Here is a 19492-nt window from a genome sequence, read left to right on the forward strand (position 1 = left end):
GACGAACCGTGTCGTGGGGATATTCCCGAGCAGTATTCGCACATTGCATTGTGCATCAAGGCACTGCACGTGTATGCTGTCCGGCGTTGATCCTTCCTGATAATGCACGACGAAAATGGCATACGTACGTGTTCCAAGGAAGTCGCGTTTTCATTCCAATATGACAGTTTTTATTGTAAGGAACAAAAACGAAAACGAAACGAGGAACCCCACCAAGAGGCGGCAGAGTGGCGCCCCTAGTGAGGGTCTCGCAGTCATAACTACAACAAATACGTGTAATATATGCAACAACAATAAGTGAGGCACATTTAGTTATTAAAAGACATGATATGATGAGGCGATCTGGGAGAGATTAACAATGTTACATCCATGCCCGTGGTGTAACATGAAGCCCTTATTGCGAGATAATGTTAGTGCACACGGGCATAAAAGTCACGATACGGGTTCAGCCCTATTAAAGGGGCTAATATATGAGCGCTTTCCTTCTCCCTCTCCTTCTCAAAAAGCGCCGACGATACGGCCAGGCCTCCGATTGGTCTCCTCAGGCCTTCTCCCGCGATGATTGGACATCACGTTCCAAGATACTAATGAGAGCACGCTTCTCACTGTAGGCCTTCTTGAGAAGGAGAGAGAGGGGAGAGGCGTATACATTGCGTTTTTTCTATCGATCATAAATTACGAACGACGCACAATGAACTGAGATCCTTTCGTGTTGGTGTCAAGGTCACCTTCACTCCGCGAGAATTCTTTGCACTTTAGTGCCCCTTTAAATAGTTTTTTTTTCTTACTCCGTGTTAGCGCCGCGAAGCAACTGCGGCTATGAGCGACTTACTGATGTGGACAGCTGGAAAGAGTGGGGGACATGGAGCCTAGTATGCGGCCTGGGCAGACTTCAGGGGAAACTGTGGGGACATTCGTATGGAAAGTCTTCTGAAAACCCAGGGAAGACCTCAGGCAGCACAGCCGGTGTTAGGATTAGAACCCACCACGCCCCAGTCTTCAGCACGACGGTGTGAAGCAGACCAGTCTCCCTTAAAAATTCCGGGAAGGAAAAAAAAAGCAAAACAACAACAACTTTATTTTGAGATGGAGAGTGGGGAGGCTCATCGCCAGAGGCGATTCTATAACCCCGTTGCTGGTGGGGATGTGGGGAATAAAATAAGGAGCCCTTTCACAAAGCAGTACCTGACGGTGCAGCATGACATTGGGCCAGCGACCAACGTGAACGGTGCCTACGCGGTGCTTCGTCGCGTTAGAGCGTGAGCATGCAGGGTTCGCCAAGATAAACTTCGCGGTTTGTAATGGAGATAAAACATATAAAAACAGTGTCGGGAAGCTAAAGCAGATGTCAGTGGACGTATTATGTCCCAAAAGTTTATGTCGATACTGCCACTTGGTCAGTTTCCCTGCGGATATATCGTGAAAATTAAAAAAAGAAAACAAAAACCACCGCTGCCTAACAGTTTCAATCAGTTATACCTGTGTTTCAGCTCCTTCCGTCAGATGGCGACGCGGTCGAACGCGGCGCAGCCGACGACTTCGCACAGTCGTCCTCTGCATTCGGTTCCACTTGTTCACTTGGTTTCGATACAGTCTGCAACGCCACGTTCGACCGTGTCGCCATCTGACGGAAGGAGCTGAGACACAGGTATAGCCGACTGAAAATCTTAGGCCAGCGGCGGTATTTTAATTTTCGCGATTTATCAGCAGTGAAACGGACCAGTTGGCAGTATCGACATAAAATTTTGGGGGCATAATACATCCTCTAACATCTACGTTACTTCCCGACACTGTATTTATTTGTGTGACCTCCATTACAATCCTCGAAGTTTATCTTGGCGAACCCTGCACTTGCAGTCTGCGCGAGTTTTCCGGTTAAGCCGTTCCAGGCAGCACACAAATACTGGCCCAATATTGGAACAATTTGGGCTGCTAGAATGGCCAAATATCGACCCTATATGGGCTGCCAATACTGGCAAAACATGAAAAGCGCGATCGTCTAGAATAATTTACGCTTTGTTCCGTCCCGTCACGAGCCCGTAACAACGGAGCAAGGCAACTGTTTTCGCTTCACTTAGCATTCAAAATAAACGCAGCCCTTTCTGGTGCAGTATTAAGAGGCCAACACAGAAGGAGTCTGTAGCCGCGTAATGAGCCGCTCTCCTTGAACGTAGGAGGTGCTCATCTTGGCCCAAAGCACTACGATCGATTTCAGCTCGGTGTGAGGCAGCGTCTTCGGCCATCGCTTGGCCGGGAGGGACTCCGCAGGGCAGCCTGCATGGCCGCAGCTCCATCGTAAAATGTGATTACAAGGGGCCTCTTCATTCCCCCTGAGGATTCATCCGGCGGGGAGGTGAACGCTCCGTGGACCTGTCTCGCACGGTATAACCCGATTGGCGAGGCAGGACGTAAACATATGCATTACAATACAGAAAGTATAGCTGTCTCGCTTGTACACCTTGCCTGCAAGGGTGCCGTTGCACGAGTTAGAGCAGCGTGGAAGGGCACGTTAAAACTATCTCAGAAGTACTAGTAATTACTGTAATAGTAGTAGTCGTCGTCGTAGTAGTAGTAGACGTTAGTAGGCTCACAACAAGTCATGAGATACGTTCGCACAAAAAGTACCAGCGTAGCAGCGCGGGGTCCTGAGTGGTGGTGGTGCTGCTAATGAAACAGGCTCGCCGTTGTCGGGCTCACAGAGGTGGGCAATGTCACGACTAACGCTTTGGAGGAAAAGTGCGTCCTGGGCCGACTTCTAAGGGAACGGTGCCGACATATGTCTGGCAGCATCTAAGGAAAACCCGGGAGAAACCCCAGACAGCACAGCCGACACCGGGATTCGATCACGGGTATCTCCTAGTCTCATGGCCAGGAGGCCATGTCACTGAGCCGCGCAAGTTGGTGCGTTGCCCTGAGCCGTGCTTCTCTCTCAATTGTAGCGGACGCCTTTTTCGCTAGCCAATAGCCGTGCTCGCTTCAGTCCACGTCACGTGCGGAGGAAGCGCGAAGGGCGGAGGCTTCGCCGCTGCTGCACGTATTCTTGCGGAGTAATTTTATCTCAGGAGATACGCCACCCACCCGTCAAATGTAATCAGTTTGTGTGACAGTTCTTAGTGGTTGTTACCTCAAAATATCTCCAATTATAACCTCAAAATATCCTCAAAATATCTCGAAATTTAATAAGATTAAATGTCCTTATGAGCTTTATATGAAGACAATACAATGTGCCACCTTCATTGAGTAATTGGCGAGTACGGCGTGGCGGCACGGGCAGACTTTTATAGGGTGGTAACACCCTGTACATATTTCGAATAATTCCTTAGCGCCAAAAGAAACGAGGCGAGCGACCTCGTTACCAGCAGATAGTTGCCATTAATTAAGTTACTCTTCCGAGGAGCGGAGTCACCGGCGAGGAAGTGACGCTGCCTCCGCTCGTTTGAGGTAGACGCTCAAATGAGAAGGGCACACGACGGCGAGGAGACGGCGTCACTCAAGAGGCCAATTACGTGCCACCCGCGCCTTAATCCCCGCAGTCGTCAATATTATTACGAGAAAGGCAGAACGTTCACTTATTTACGCATACCAATGGCGACGCGCTTATTGCCGCCAAACAGGATGGATGAAAGTAAAAGAGAGTATGCTTACGCCCTTCGTGCGCTTCGAGGCGATGGAAAGCTCTTAAAGGTGCAGACTCGTCGTTGCCTTGAGCTTCGTGCACTGTAGGCTGGGTCGTGAAGAGCCGCCTGTAAACGCAAAGAGAGTGGCTATTGTTCTGGGATGCTGGTATAGTGTAATAAATCCCTAGGTCGCGCTAGTGAGCCTCAAAGTCTGTCTTACGTATATGTGCAGTGCATGAAATAAAAGTTGAACTGACATTTATTATCGACATCTTTAATACCGTGCAGATGATGGTATATGTCTGGTGCGGCATATCGCTATGGTGCTCGTACATATACTGTACGCGTATTTTTATTCGCGATGTATATTAATTTTCGCGAATTTGACAGCTTGACGTTCACCCCGCGAAAGGAAACAGCATTGAAATCGCGAAATTAAATACCTACTCGCTATTAACTTCGCAAATGACTGAATTCGCGATTCTCGAAAATTCACACACCGCGAATAAAAATACGTTTACAGTATGGCCTCCACTGGATGAGACTCTCGTCCAGTAACTTGCAAGCCGGGGGTCATCACCGTGTCATTATTTTGCTACCGTACTTATGTCGGGAGTATTGCGTCAAAATACCTAGGTCACGATATTCGTATTGTAATGTAAGGACAGGAACTATCAAAGACGATTTACTCGCACACAAGTCCAGACTTGTGCCCGTTACTCGAAAAAAGTAATTGATTACCGTTACCGTTACCTCTGTGGAAAAAGTAATTGATTACCATTACCAATTACTCGACTTCAAATGTAATTGAGTAACGAGTAGAAAAGTAACGCGTTACTTCTGTCGTTACTCTGCATTCACGCAAATTATAACCGTCTTTGTGTGCCTCAGAAGAAAAAAAGAAAAAGAAGAAAAGGTTCAACAGCGGAACAGCTGAAATAACAAGACAAACAAAAACACGTAGGACAAGGGGATCTGTACGCCCGGGAAGACGTTGACCCGATTGTGGAAGAGCATTGCGTGGAACTTCCCCATGACTCACTAAACCTCCAAAGCTTTAGGTACCATCACACTGGTGTAGGAAGAGATTAGGGAGAGAGACTCTGAAATTCCAGAGCGTTATTACAATGACCTCCGCTTGCTATAGTAGAACAGCCCAACAAAGGCTGATGGCACCAGGGGCTTGACATGGGGCAGAGCATCTGAAAGATAAGCTAATCTCTGCCGGAAAAGTAATCAATTACTGAGTAATCGATTACCCAGAAAAGGAATTGATTACTGGAAAAATTACTTTGACATGAAAGTAACTGATTACTCGGAAAATTACTCAAAAAGGTAATTGATTACAAGTAACGCAATTACTAGTAAAGCGTTACGCACAAGTCTGCACACAACACATTTTCGGGTAAATCGGAAAGTGGGCTTCTCCTGCTTACAGCAGTGTTCGGCAGACAAAGCACGCTCTACAGAGCAAAGAAAGAAGACGCGTGCAGGGTAGAGATGCAAAATTTCCGGAAATTTTGAATCGCTCGAAAAAAACAACAACAAAAAAAAAAAGTTTTTTTTTATTGCGGGGGTTTTCCGAAAAATTGGAAACAAACGCAGTTACTGCTGAGTCCAAGCATTGCCGGCCAAGCTACAGCATACAATGAGCAAGAAACTTTAGTAGTGTTCACCCTCTAGGCATAAATGCTGAGAAGAGCATCCCATGAGACTGCTGTCTACTCAGTGACAGGTAATTGGAACAATCTGACCACTCCGACCAGAACTCCGACATTATGTGAACGCGATGGAAATCGCTTGGAGCAGCCAGACGGAGCTCTATGTTGGTGGTTGTTGGCGGATTAGAGGCACCTCAGGCACTGTTGGCGGGTTGGAACGCATCGAAGGCACGAAAAGTTACATTTTTGAATTTTGCCGCCTGGAAATTTTGGGCAATTTTTCCGGAGACAAGGAAAAAACAAAAAAAATTTTTTTTCAAAATTTCCGGTTTTTTTTTTTTTTTTTTTTCGGGGCTTCGCGTCTCTAGTGCAGGGGCGCTGATGCTGATGCCACTCTGAGCTCTTTGCAGGCCTGCTGTGGCGTCTTGGTGCTCAGAGCGAGATCGTGCTTCTACGTAGGCTTTATGTGGAGCTGTAGAATTGCGTAATAGTGGCAGCGGTGAAACTTACTCCATCCACTAAGAGCGTGCGCGGAGTACTGCATTTCGGGGCAACCTCTAACTTCACTTGTTCTTCAAGTACTATGGTCGCGGCACAGCGTAGTACTATAACATAATGTAACGTAGTAGTATAATGTTGAACGACAGGTTCAACGCAAACAAGCAGTCGCATTCGCACGCAGCACCATACACGCAAGCGCTGTGTCCATGCTTTTCCCACTCATCTGCTCAACATGTACTGGAGTGTTTCACTAATTCTGAACATCTGGCTCATCTTCACGACTGAAACTGGTCAACGCACAAGCCCACAGGCAAGTTGTGGCCAAACGTACGTGCGTTTCACAAACGTCGCAGTCTGACCCATTTATAGCTTTCAATAGGAACAGGCGTCTTTTTGTTAGACGAGCGTATCCTTCGCACTAGGGATGCCCAGGGCTTGCCGACGTGCTTGCATTGTAACCACACGTACAGGCACGACATTACACGTGTAACAGGACCTCTCTGTTCAATGATTGCTGCTATAGGCAGCTCTATGTTACAGGTGAATTCAGCGTACATTACTTGAGCAGGGAGAAATGTGCTCCTGTGTATGTCTGCCTGTGCAAGTTTCTCGAGGGCTCCTCATCCTCAATGATATGTTGTCGTCAACTTCATGTTCTCGCTTTCTCTCTCTCTCTCTCTTCCCGTTATAACCTTCTCTTCCCAAATGACCTGCACGCTTCAAGCGTCCCAATGTACATGCTGCCAGTCCAGAGTATCCGTATCGACTAAGACTGTCCTCATCGTGAAGCTCACCATCAGGTACGTTTACTCTAATATTTATGCTCTCGGAATCCACGACGCTCGGTTTATAAATCGAGACGGCACGTCAAACGGTAAGGTAACTGGAGTAGATTTACACGTAATGCGTGTCAGCCTATTTGTGTGGCGATATGCTGCAAGGGATGGCGGATGTGAAATGGAGTGAAGAAGAAAACACACAGAAACACACCTGCGCAATAGTACATTCTGTATTGCCCTATTAATACGCCATTTTAACGGGGAAAGTAATGATCTCACAGCACAGTTTGCTGAGTGGCTAGCGTCAAACAACCTCGTGGCCTTCTCGTGACCGGAAGGAGAGCTAACGAGCTCATTCCACCTCTTTGTGGGTCCCCGATGGCTACCATGTCTTCCTTTATGCTCCTAGCCATTGAATGCGTTATCTGCCTGGTTGCTTTTGGTAATGCTCTACCACAGTATCTGCGTGTACGTGCGCAGTATATGCATGACGGATCAAGGAGACTTTGATGCACGTTAGAATAGCTAGTGTGTTAGCGTTACCCCTAACAACGATCTTATGCAATAAATCGACACGTCACGCAGACTTATACACGTTTATCGAACACGGTAATCGATTACCGTTACTATTACTCTGGTGGCAAAAGTAATTTTTTTACCGTTACAAATTACTCGGCTGAAATTGTAAGAAAGTCACCGCTATAAAAGTAACGCGTTACTTTGACCGTTACTTTCTTTCTTTCTTTCTTTTTTTTTTTTTTCAGTGAAACACTCAGGGCTTCAGAACAAAAGGCTATAAAGCCTGACGGAGTTCTGAAGCGCCAAAATACATGCAATTTGGCAGCAGATCACACCATACGCAGAAATCACACAGGAGAGTTTCCAGATGACTGGACGATACCTAAGCAGCCGTAACAGAAAAACACTACGGAACGATACTACGCGTACAATATAATACTATACTACAACAATACTGTAAAGACCATCGTACCGAAAGATAATAATAAATAAGATAATAAATACTTTCGACAATAATAAGTCCAATGGCTAGTTAAAGTCGGTGTAATTACACACACCTTGGGGCGCTTTCTGATATTGGAGTTCGTCGCCTTTGAACAGGACAGCAGTTTTTCTTTATGTAAACACATCATACATTTAAACAACACATTCTTTTCGTCTTTTCTCTTCATCATCATCAACATTTCGAAAAACTTGAAGCCATGGCGATAAATTCGGAGAGCTAGTCAACATGGCAGTGTCGAAGAGGGTCGCAACTACGAGGTCAGTGTTCTGAGCTACCTTCATGGATCTCCTTCCCGGGCGTCAACGCTTGAGGTCTTCACAATAGAAGCTACATTCCCAAGCAGCACAATGTACTGAAAGTCGTGTGCAGCGTGGGTGGACTGGTAGGTGGAAGGCCTTTACAGGAGGTAAGCACTCCTATCTCCGTGTTTTTAGTTGCGGGTGTAATAGGTGTAATATTGTTCTTGTACGCTTCGTAATTCTATTTACAATTTATTGTTCAATACCTCTCCTTCATAACGTCTGCAGGGTTAATACAAAACCGTACTTTTTTTGTAATACGGGCGAGTAGTCGCACCGCCACCCAGACACCTCTATCCGTTTGGTACTTCATCTGAAGAATCGTAGCACCCAATCAGACGCCAACGCGGAGGTACACATAACTTTCTGCACGCTTTACACTCTTAAAAATGAACTTCACCACATGGCACGCTCCTAGCCAACCATCATCCCGATTGGCAACGTTCTCGCCCCTGATTTGTTGAAAATGGGAGACGTTGATTTGTTGAAAATGAGACCTATTTTGTAGCCATAATGCAGTACATAATAGTCACATAATAGGCTCCGCATCCAACAAATCAGGAGCGAGAACATTGTCATTGGGGATGATGATTGGCTAGCAGCGTGCTATATGTGGTGAAGATACTGCGGACCTGTCAGATACATCTATACAACAGGTGTCACAGCCAACAAGTTAAAATCGCCATTTGGAGCCGACAAGGTCGGCGTGCTAGCTTGGTAGAGTTCATAGCTCCTCCTTCAACAGATCCGTGAAACTAAAGGGCTTTGATAAAAACACTTACCGTCCACCCCCTTGCACTCGGCTTTCGGTACATTGTGCTGCTTGGGAATTCTAACTTGGAAATTCCAGGTGGCTCATAATGCCTGAAGCTTGACCTACTGTATACACACAGCGGGTCACGTTAGACAGAAATTAAGGTGTCCTCAGGCAGTCAACATGCACACGATTGTGGTAGTGGAAAGCAAAGCAGGTAGGAAAGGCTGTGGATGGAGACAGGGTGTGGGTTGGTCTTGTCCTTGAATAAAGCTCCGTCGAAAAGTGATCGAGTACTCAGTAATCGGCCATCCTAAATTGCGATCAGATTACTTGAGAAATTACTTGACCAGTAAAAACAATGAATTACTCGAAAAAGTAATTTTTTATTTATAAAATACTACAAACCCTAGAAGCGTCCAAGTAGGAGGGGCACAGAAAGTCCAAAATAATTTACAACGAGGCATATATCACATCATGCAACCGCGTTTAGGCCCTTGACAAATGCCGTGACAGAGCGGGGTGAGACCTGAGCAGATGACAGAGAATTCCATTCCTCGACTGTTCGAGGAAAGAAGGAATATTTCAAGCAGTCAACCCTGCACTGGAATGCTTTGAGTGTGCGCCGGTGGCTTAGCTGTGTTGATCTGAGTACGCGTGGAGTGATGTAATCCTGATGATGGATTCGAAATTGACCACTGAGTAACTGAAAAAGCAACTGGAGCCTATGGGTCTTTCTACGCTCTGCCGGCAGTACTAACCCACTCCGTGGTGGGTTAACCTACTCCAGAGGTGGGTAATTGCAGTGATGGCCAGTAGTTAACTACATGTAGTTAAACCACCTGATTGTAGCTAAAAAGTAGTTAACTACTTGCAGAAAGGTAGTGGCAACTACTAGTTAAATTACTATTTTGAGTAGTTAACTACAGTAGTTGAGTTACTGCAGGCGCCAACTACTTCCTTATTTGCCGCGAGCTTTACGGCACGACTGTGCTTCTGACTTTTACCTTGAGCTACTTGTTTGTTGAGAACGGATGTGCAGAGCAATTGTGCGTGCGTGTGTACTAAATCTTCATTTTTAATGCTTGTCTATCGAAGCTTCATTTGCTATGAATCGAACTGCAACTTAGTTTATTGCGTAGGCACAGAAAGAATCCCACCACAAGCTTTGTATTTGACGATCGTAGCAATGGCTTGGGCCACAGTTTATCATTGCTTGCGATTCGTATTTAGGTGTCCAAGAGCACTACAAGGGATTGGTGTTGATGGACAACGTTAAGTAGTTATAGATGTAGTTAAAATACATTGCAGTAGTTAAAGAATTAATTTTAACTACTTCCCTGAAAAGTAGTTGAACTACTAGTTAAACTACTCCATCGCGAAGTAGTTAGTAGTTATAGTTAAACTACGGTAGAAGTAGTTAGTGGCCATCACTGGGTAATTTATTACTAGTGCGTAACTGATTACTCCGTGCATAATTATTTACGAGTAACGGATTTACCGCTTGATTACAAGTCTGCCGGTATAAGGCTTCAATAAATCATCCTGTACTACAGTACCGACGGAGTGTTCAATAAGTATTCAGTACGTCGCCACAAAGTATTCGCTCGAAGTGATAGAAATATCGATTCGAAAGACACGCACGCAATCACAGAAGACAGCTGTAATCTATAAGACCCTGACTTCAGGGAGCCAACTGACTCGTGGAAGCCCTGGGAGAAGGAATCGTACCGGAAGCGGAGCATAAATTAAGAAAGGGGGGGTGGGGTGGAAAAGACGCTAGTAACAGGATGTAGAGGGCGCTCAGAACCGGCTGCATTAAGAATGCAGGGAGCTCTCCTTATCCTCATGCCGCTCGTCTTATACCGTTTAATTATTCATTAGGCTTTCTCAACTGTCAGTGCGCCGCTAGTAGGGACGTTGCTGGGGGCACTGGCGGGATATACACATGGTGCTCAGGGAGAGGGTGTCATGCGGGTTTTGCTCTTTTCGCGTGTCATCGAAGCTTCCACAGAGGCCGCTTTTCAATTGGACGCGTTGAAGACCGTCATGCTTTCTTGGAGCTGCGTGATTTTCTCCCGTTACTCGAAGCGTATTGAACGTCTGGGACTCAGTAATTTTCGTAAATACTGCTTAGTGTCGCGAGGATAAAGCGAGGAGAGTGTGTTGGGTAGAGTGTAACATGATTGACGATCTCGGGGAAAAACACAGACAACACACGACGTTCACATCGAACGCCGTCCCTGTGTGCGTGTCTTACCAGTGTTTTTCCTGCGCTCGTCAATTATTTTGCAGCACAGCGTAGCAGCAAAGAAACAACTAGTAACCGTGAGTAAAGCACAAACATTGTTGTGTATTCGCTGCAAGTGAGCTTGTGTTTTGGTGGACAAAGACTGTTTATCTCAGCTTATTTTCATTTCTATTTTTCTTTTTTTGTTCTTTTTGAGAAAACTGAGTCAAGAATCACAAGGAGATAACAACAAATCCCAACCAAATGTACGCTGCGTGCTGTTTGCCTCTGAAAGAATGAACGTCATTAAAGGGGCACTAAAATGCAAAAACAAGTTCACTTCAAATTACGTTATACCCTATGTTGATTTCGTGCTTGTTATCATAATTCGAAACTTTGATTCCGTTACGAAGCTACAATCAAAATTATATCAGACTCTTTCTTGGTTCGTGGCCAAGCAAGTGAACGACGCTTTAGCTCGTGCTTTTAGTCCATGTAGCGCGTGCACGCCACGGAGCAGTCCCGGTGATAAACATACACGCTTAAAAATGAACTTCACCGCACAGCACGCTCCTAGCCAACCATCATCTCAAATGATATCGTTATCTGCCCTGGGGGCTTAATCGCTTCATCGTCGTTACGGTCGTTATCAGCTAACGAGCGGCGGGAAATTCAAAAAGATGGGCACGTGACACATTGCGTGTGACGTATCCCGTGCCCTTCACGTATCGCGCGAAGAGCGCCGTGCACGTGTTTTATCATGTGCCCTTCAAGACGAGTGCCCCGCCTCTCGTTTGCCCCTAACGCGTGCAAGTGATTAAGCCCCCTGATTTGTTGAAAACGGGAGGCGTACGCTTTTTTGTGACACTTATGCTGTTCACAATTGTCACAGAAAAGGCATACGCATCCCGTTTTCAACAAATCAGGGCAGATAACGATATCATTTGAGATGATGATTGGCCAGGAGCGTGCTGTGCGGTGAAGTTCATTTTTAAGAGTGTAGTGCGCCTTGCGAAGCGGGACTGGCGTCGCTGTCCGAGGGAAGTGAAGATAAATATTATCTGCGGAACATTGGCGATAACTATTGTGGGCTACAATTCAGTGAATCGGTATTGAAAAATGCAGCAATGAGCATCATGCCGCGCATATACGGAACACTACCGATCGGAGGACCCGTTCCAAATCCACACGCACACAATAGGTATGCGTGCGCTTCTCCTGCTGTCTCATTGGATGCCGCCAGTGCTTCCTAAGAATCCATTCGTTGCTGACAAAAAAGGCTCTGTTTTCATTACGTTTTTCTTCTAAACGGTAGCGTTGTGTGAACTATTTTTATTTGAACTGTACTAACCAAAACAGAGACTTTCGTTTGAATGCAAGTTCTTTTGGCATTTTAGCGCCCCTTTAAAAGCGATAGCCTTACAGGCTCCAGCAACCCCCACAGCCCTGTTGCCCCTTCCGTGAAATTTCTGGAGCGACAAGAGGTTACAATGGGACCGAAACGAATGCTGGAGCTCGAAGCTGAGAATCAGAAGATGGCTGTAAAGGCTACCGCATTTTGACGTGCTTTGAAGAACCTCCAAAGCTGCAGCTACTGCTTTTATGGGATGATTATTCTTGCTATTTTTTGAAACCCAATTCGTCAGTATCTTATCGTACTACCTAGTATCTGCCACGATCGAGGGAGTCACGTGTTTACGTGCTACAGAACGTAAAACGTATAGGGTAAGGTGGGACAAGCTGAGACAGAAATTTGTAATTGAATATGAATTTTTTCATTTTCGTTTTTTTTTTCAAAAAAAGAAAGCAGCTATAGGCATATTTCTCAGGTGCCTAGAGCTTCTAACCTGCAAATGCAGAACGGACGTAGTGGGTCTAAAATAAACATTGTGGGGTTTGGAAACATTAGAGAGTTTTAGTGTATCGTACGCTATTGCCTTTGCGTACGTAGGGGATAGCGTAGTGGTTCTGCGCAGTGCGCGAAGCTCTCTTTATGTTTTGCGCGTGCGCATAACCACCAACGCTATTCCTTACGTACGCAAACGTGATAGCGTACGATCCACTAAAACTCCCTATTGACTTATCTCGCGGCCGGTGCAGCCGGTTATCGTCCGTTGATATCGTACACGTGTAGTAGTAGGGGGCGCTGAAGACTGTCATCGATACCCTTAAAAAGACGGGCGTGTTTGTATTGTGACACTTCCCGGGGGATCCTCGAGCTGGCCACGGATCGTTGGCATCGCAGGGATAGATGCACGTATGGTAATAAATTGTTGTTTCTCTGCTATTTGAATGGTTGTTTCGTACCACCTCCGGCGAGGCGAACGGATGCGGAAGGCCCCGGGAGTGGGAGCCCTGCGCCCAGTTGGGCATGGGCGGTAGTTTTCCCACAACATATAGAGCAAGAAATTCAAAAATGCAGATTGTCTCATCTTGCCCCAACCCCAGGCACAAGACATCGAGTGGGGCAAGACGAGATTCGTTGTGGTAAATGAACTATAAAAATTAGGTTTTGCAATTCATGCACACAAAGAAAAGCCCGTGGGCCCTTACAAAAACCCCTTGATCCCACCGCCTACGTGATGTGCAATTAAACCAGACAGATCCCGGTACTATTTTGCTCCACCGTCCTTTAAGGCACCGCCAGTCTGATGTGTCGCTGGTAGACCGCTTTTGCGCGCGCTTCTGCTTTGTTTGAAATATCCTAGGAAACAGGAAAATATGCTGGAAAATCCTAGGCAGACTTGTACGCATCTTGAGTACGTACTCAAAATACAGTATTTTAAATACTTTTTCCGGTATTTTGGTACTCTACCCAATACTTTTTGCGACAAGTATTTTTAATGTATTTAAAATACTTTTTTCGGTATTTGCTACTCAGTACTCAAAATACTTTCCTTCCTCGTCAAGTCATATCCAGCACGCTTCCCGCCGTGCCGAGATTTTCAGCTCACTGGAATTTAACCCCCTTTTTCTTCTTTTTCTTTTTTTCGGGAATTCGCGAATCTGTCATTTATCCTCTTGTACAATAGGCTGATCCCAAGCCTGGCCTTGCTTGTCAATAGCCAACTTCGTCCGAAAACCGTTCCTATTCATATTGCCAGGTGAACAACCAGGGGATTAGGTACAAGATAATCCCGGCATTTATTTCCTTGGTCATCAAAGCAATAAACACGTGCCAGAGGTTGAAAGACCCGAACCGACATACAGGATGGATTACGAAGTTTTGGGTCAGAACATATCAACAAAGTTTACTTGAGTTCGCCAAAGTTCACCAAGCATTACTTACACCAAGACGTTGCAAATGAAAGATATGCATGGCTGATGAAGTTTATTCCTTTCATTTGTAAGGCCACGTTCAGAATACGCGTTTCACTTACTGCTAATACTAAAGTACTTTAAAGAGTATCTTAAATACTTCTTAGAGTATTTAGTGCTCTACTCAAATTACTTTCAGTTTTGAGTATTTTGTACTCTATTTTAAATACTTTTTCCGTAGAGTATTTAGTATCTTATTTTAAATACTTTTGCGCAGTATTTTGTACAAGTCTGATCCTAGGCAATATGCAAAAAAAAAAAAATCTGAGAAAGAAGCATAAATCCACCTAACAGTTGACTTATCCGTTTCTAAATTACACTAAATTGAAATTGCATTAAAACTACATTACATTAAATTGCCGCGTCTTGCCCCGTGCACGTCATCGGATGCATTATTTTTTCTGTTCAACACCGCATAACCAGGAGTGCCCACATTTTGCATATATATAGACGAATGAATAAAGAAATGGGATGTGGACATACATTGAGAGAATAACCCTGCGGAACGCTGCTGCACAGATGACAAAAAAAAAATTACTACAAAAAATCGCGCCTTCTGGCGGGTCTTTACATTCCAGGCAGAAGTAACCGCTTTCTCTCTCTCTCTTCAACGCATATATCAATCCGGACAATTCTCACGTACAATAAAGCGGACATGCAGAGCCACCTATGAGTAAAGTTTCAAGCGCATGGAGCAACGAATCTCTGAGACAGGCGGCGTCGAGCAAAAAATGTCGCGTCTTGCCCCGTGTCTCATCTTGCCCCACCTTAGCCTATATATAAATTTACCTGTCCGCCAAAGCGTGTGCCGAAGATTCTTTGCATCCTCTTGCAGAGCTGTTTCTTAACCCTAATAGGACACCACGTCATGCGTACATACATCGATTGAGAATCGTAACGCTTCCTATTAAAATCGACTTAAGGCCTCAAAATGCGATGCCTAATAATCCTAATCCCCCAATTTGTTCCCCGTTGTAGCGATTTCCTCGTTTTTGCTCCGTTTCAGACACAGCGCTCAGCTCACATTGAAAAGATGCTTGCCATGACAACGAGTTATTGTGCCAGTGTCTCCTCGTTATGAATCCGTAACAACTATGAGTCTTGTGTTGCGCAACACATCTGCTTTTGGTGTTGTCTTTGGTGTGTGTATTTTCGGTGGTTTGTTTCCTCGTTTTTTTTTTTAAATATTGGTACATTTTCATCAACTGTCGAAACAAAAAAGAGTAAAATTTAGTCCCTATGGGGAATGGATGCATTGCCCCAACAATCATACCCCCGTTCATAAGCTTGGGGATAGTTGGGGAATAAAATTGGGGAGTAATCGCAACCTAGGAGGATTAGAAGCTGTAGCTGCTCTCAAATTCACTCTTCTATCCTTAAAATGAACTCATGCAAGGGTAATTCTCACGGTCAAGGCTGGCCCCTAGAAAAAGTGCTGGCCTCAGACTCCCAGAAGCCGCTAATCTTGACAATCCCCAGCATTATTTTACACCTTACTGAACGACAGGGCGCGCACGCTTGTAATGTGGTATACCAGTACCTATTACTCGCTAACTGTGATTCATGCAACAGACACACGCCAGTGTCTTATATATATACGTCGACCGCCCGTCTTTCATTATTGTTTTGAAATCGTGGAGGATGCGACGAGTGTCGCATCAGCCTAACAGATTATTGGCCCCACTTCCCTGCCATGTTTCTACGTTTGGGAACAAAATATCGCTTGCAAGGTTGCTGAGTTGCCACTCCTGCGTTGGAATGATTCCGGAATCATTCCAGATTTATCAGAGCCTGGAATGGAATTGGAATGGCGGAAACTGTCCTGGGAATGGAATGGGAATGGAATTAGGCATTTTTTTCGCAGGAGGAACGGAATTGGAATGTAATGGTCTGGGTGCCACACGGTCAAGGGCGATGGTTTGGTTTGGTTTTGTTTTAAGAAAAAATAAAATGGAGATTTTTGCTTCACTAGTGTGAGGCTCGCAACCCCAAATCACTTGCACCAGTTACTTTAGTGGAAAACTCCGGTAAAGATGATGCCAATAAAGAGGAGGAGGAGGGCGAAATAACATTGTCTTTGTGCTTTTTCCGTGCTAGGTAATGTCAATCTCCTCTATAGCAGGCTAGCTAGTACGATTACCGGTCCTAATTCTTTTATTGGTGGAATTAAAGGAATGGAATGAGGTTGTCAAGCCATTCCAGGAGTGGAATTGACCATACCTTTTCATTACGAGGAATTGAAAGGCATGGAATGATCACAAATCTTCATTCCTCGGAATGGAATTGGTGATCCCATTCCGCAACCCTGATTGCTTGTATATCGAATGAGATCATCGGTAGGTTATTACAGAGAGGGCCATTTCAGTATTGCCAGAACCTCAAGCCTACAACAAGTCCCAGCATAAGCTTGCTGCAACAGTGTCAAGCACAGTGGAGCAATTTGTACACCATGTCGCAACACTGCAGCACTCAGGGACAGGACGAAGGAGGGACGAAGGGGGATTAAAAGGACGAAGGGGGGATTAAAACGACGGGACAACCGTATCTGCAGATTCTCAACTGACAGGAATTTTACTTGCACGCGCATATTTATACAATCACAAAAATGATAGGTGGCGCGCTAGCTACACAAAATTTTGTACATGGTATTTGTGCATGTTCTCAAACTCAGGGTTCGGAAGAGGTACATTCACAACAGTGCCGTAGCCTTCAGAAATTCATTCTTAGCATATGTGCTCCAGCCCGCAAATATAGCTCGTCTTGTTGTTTGAGATAATTTATTAAACGTCTACAGTCACTATTCATACTTCACTGTGGGCACTTATCGCGATGAGAACGTGTGCAAGATACACATACATACTCAAGCAAGGTGCAGGACTATTATATGACTGTGTACACTTTGTACATCTATACGGAGGCACACCATGCGATGCATACACGTGCACCTTGTTATACCTGCCCACATGGGTAACATGGTACTGGGCCTCTGAAATCCCTGCGGTCGCTTTTCCCCAACCAATATTTTTCCCCGCCGCAGAGCTCCTGATACTTGAACGTTCCAAGCCGTATATCGCCGATGCGTTGTAGATCCCTCCGCGTTCCGCTATCCCATGGGCTTCTTCCATCCCGCAAGAATCGAACTTGACAGATGGCCGCTGTCGTGGCAAGGAACAAACATAAGATGCGCCGTGTAAACGCTGTTGCCTTTTTCCGACGCTTGGCTGCGCAGAACTGTCTCTGTTGCTTCCGTTTTCTCGTGTGGGAGCTTCGTGCCCATCAGTTCCGCTCGCAAGCTATCGTTCTTGCGGGAGCCGTATTGCGCAAGAGAAGGAGACGTCCTTGCCTAAAAAAAAGCGAAAACGGCAGAAGCAGTCGCTCCTAGATGGAACAGAGTTCATCCATTCCGAGTTCATTTTCTTCGCTGGACACAATATATAGGATGTTGTCCCTGGAGGGTGCAACCGGAAGGTTGAACCGGTTCGCTTGTGGTTCTGTAGTAACGCTTTCTATCCAGTTGAACAAAAGAGAAACTGATGTTCTGAGGCTGGAACAACATAGAAGGGACAGATACAAACAAAGCCTCAAATTGCCTAGGAAATCAACGATGAAAGATGAAAGTCACTGAAAAGGTTAGCTAGCTGTAGGGATCGAACCCACATCTTCTGGATTACCGTAATCCAGATTACCTGGTAATCCAGAAGATGTGGTTTCGATCCCTACAGCTAGCTAACCTTTTCAGTGACTTTCATCTTTCACCTTTCTATCCAGGTTCAGCGCAAAGGATTCGGTTCAGTCCCCGTTGAGCGATCATGTGTTCAGGATGAGGCTCGTGTACATGACGTCACGCGCAGCCTTTGAGTCACGTGATATGAGAAAATATGGGGATGCGTCACGGGCGGGCGTCGTACCAATCCTGGGACATTGCCGTTGATTGCAATGGAGACGCTGTTCGGGCCGCTGCAGAGCCAATTATGGCCCTAGTGGTTGCGAGACCAATTCTGCGCATGCGCAGACGCTATATGGTTTTGGATAGGTATGCCGGTACCGCGTTGTTCGAGAGCGCCGTTTCTTACACGCTTTCTAAATCGAAGAAAACCAGTTTACTCAAGGAAACATCGCCTCACACTTTGTTGGCTTTCTGTAGAATAAGTACACGTATCAAGTTGGACTTTGTTTTTGTGACGAAAAGTCTCGCCAACTGATGGCGCCCCAATCGATACTATACCGTGGCGACACACTTGTCGTATAGGCTCGAAGCTCTCTCGAGTGTCCCGAGCAGTGTTGGGGATTTGTGGAAACAAATCGGATTTAAATCAAATCCTAGCTTTACTGATAATGCTAAAGGAAATTCAAATCAAGTCCGGATTTCAAATGTTGCTGGCAAATCAAATCATTCTGAATCCGAATTTATACTTCGGATGCCAAATCAAATCCGCTTTTAAATCCGGATTTGTCAAATCCATAACCAAATCGGAGCGTATGGTTTAGCCGGAACACTTAAATTAAAGGTACAGGAATGGCCAAGAAAGCCAAATTAACGCGGTGCGGCGTATATGCGAGGAATAACGGCCTAACGTGGACAGTTGGGCCTCGACTGCAGCTCTAGCAGACAGCATTTGATATTTCAGCCGTCAGGAAAATTAACCACCTGAGGAATAACTGCAATGGCTATTTTATTCGAACGATGAGGACATAAAAACAAGGTCTATGTAACCTGTTTGTTTTTTGTTTTTTTTTTGTTTTGTTTTGTTCAAGAACACCATGTGCTCTAAAGTGGATGGGTGGAGCATGTTCCTTTTAGCCAACTTAATAAGATTTGCGGCGGAAAACACGCGTTCAACGGCGCCCGAACTGGAAGGTACTGAAAATGCTTGTTTCACGACCGCGGAGAGCATAGGGTATCGCGAGCGGGACATCGCTTCACTCCAGAACTTGAGGGGCGATTGGTCATCATCGACAGTGCTCTCTGATAAGTACAGTGTCATTTCTTCATACGCTTTGGCGCTTCGGCTTCCGCTTGAAGACGAAGATGAGCACGTCAGCCCAGAGAACAGTGTTCTTTTTCTGACTTTGTGGGGCGCCGTCCAGGAGCAAAGCTTAGTGTGCGCTCCTTCATTCGCTCCCGGAGCCCCTCGTCTGTGCACCGCTCTAACTGAAACTGCAATGAGGAGCATTTTAGACCTCGAACTGGATCACTAATTAAATATGTATGAAGAGAAGCCTAATCTACCCTAAACCGCGGATCAAGAAGAGCACCGGCCAGGAAATAATCATCATCCCACGCCGTGTCAAACCTCTCCCTCAAACTT

General features: G+C 45.5%; 1 protein-coding gene across 3 annotated transcripts in view; it reads right to left on the bottom strand.

Moving 5' to 3' along the window:
• LOC135391009 (uncharacterized) overlaps positions 1 to 19492 on the bottom strand; it is a 244285-nt gene that overhangs the window by 196175 nt on the left and 28618 nt on the right. For all 3 annotated transcript variants that reach the window (XM_064621065.1, XM_064621064.1, XM_064621063.1), the window contains exon 2: positions 3646 to 3743. The gene's annotated coding sequence lies outside the window, so the exon portion shown is untranslated. The remainder of the gene's footprint in view (positions 1 to 3645; positions 3744 to 19492) is intronic.

This window comes from Ornithodoros turicata, chromosome 4 (assembly GCF_037126465.1).
Source record: "Ornithodoros turicata isolate Travis chromosome 4, ASM3712646v1, whole genome shotgun sequence".
NCBI classification, from domain to species: domain Eukaryota; kingdom Metazoa; phylum Arthropoda; class Arachnida; order Ixodida; family Argasidae; genus Ornithodoros; species Ornithodoros turicata.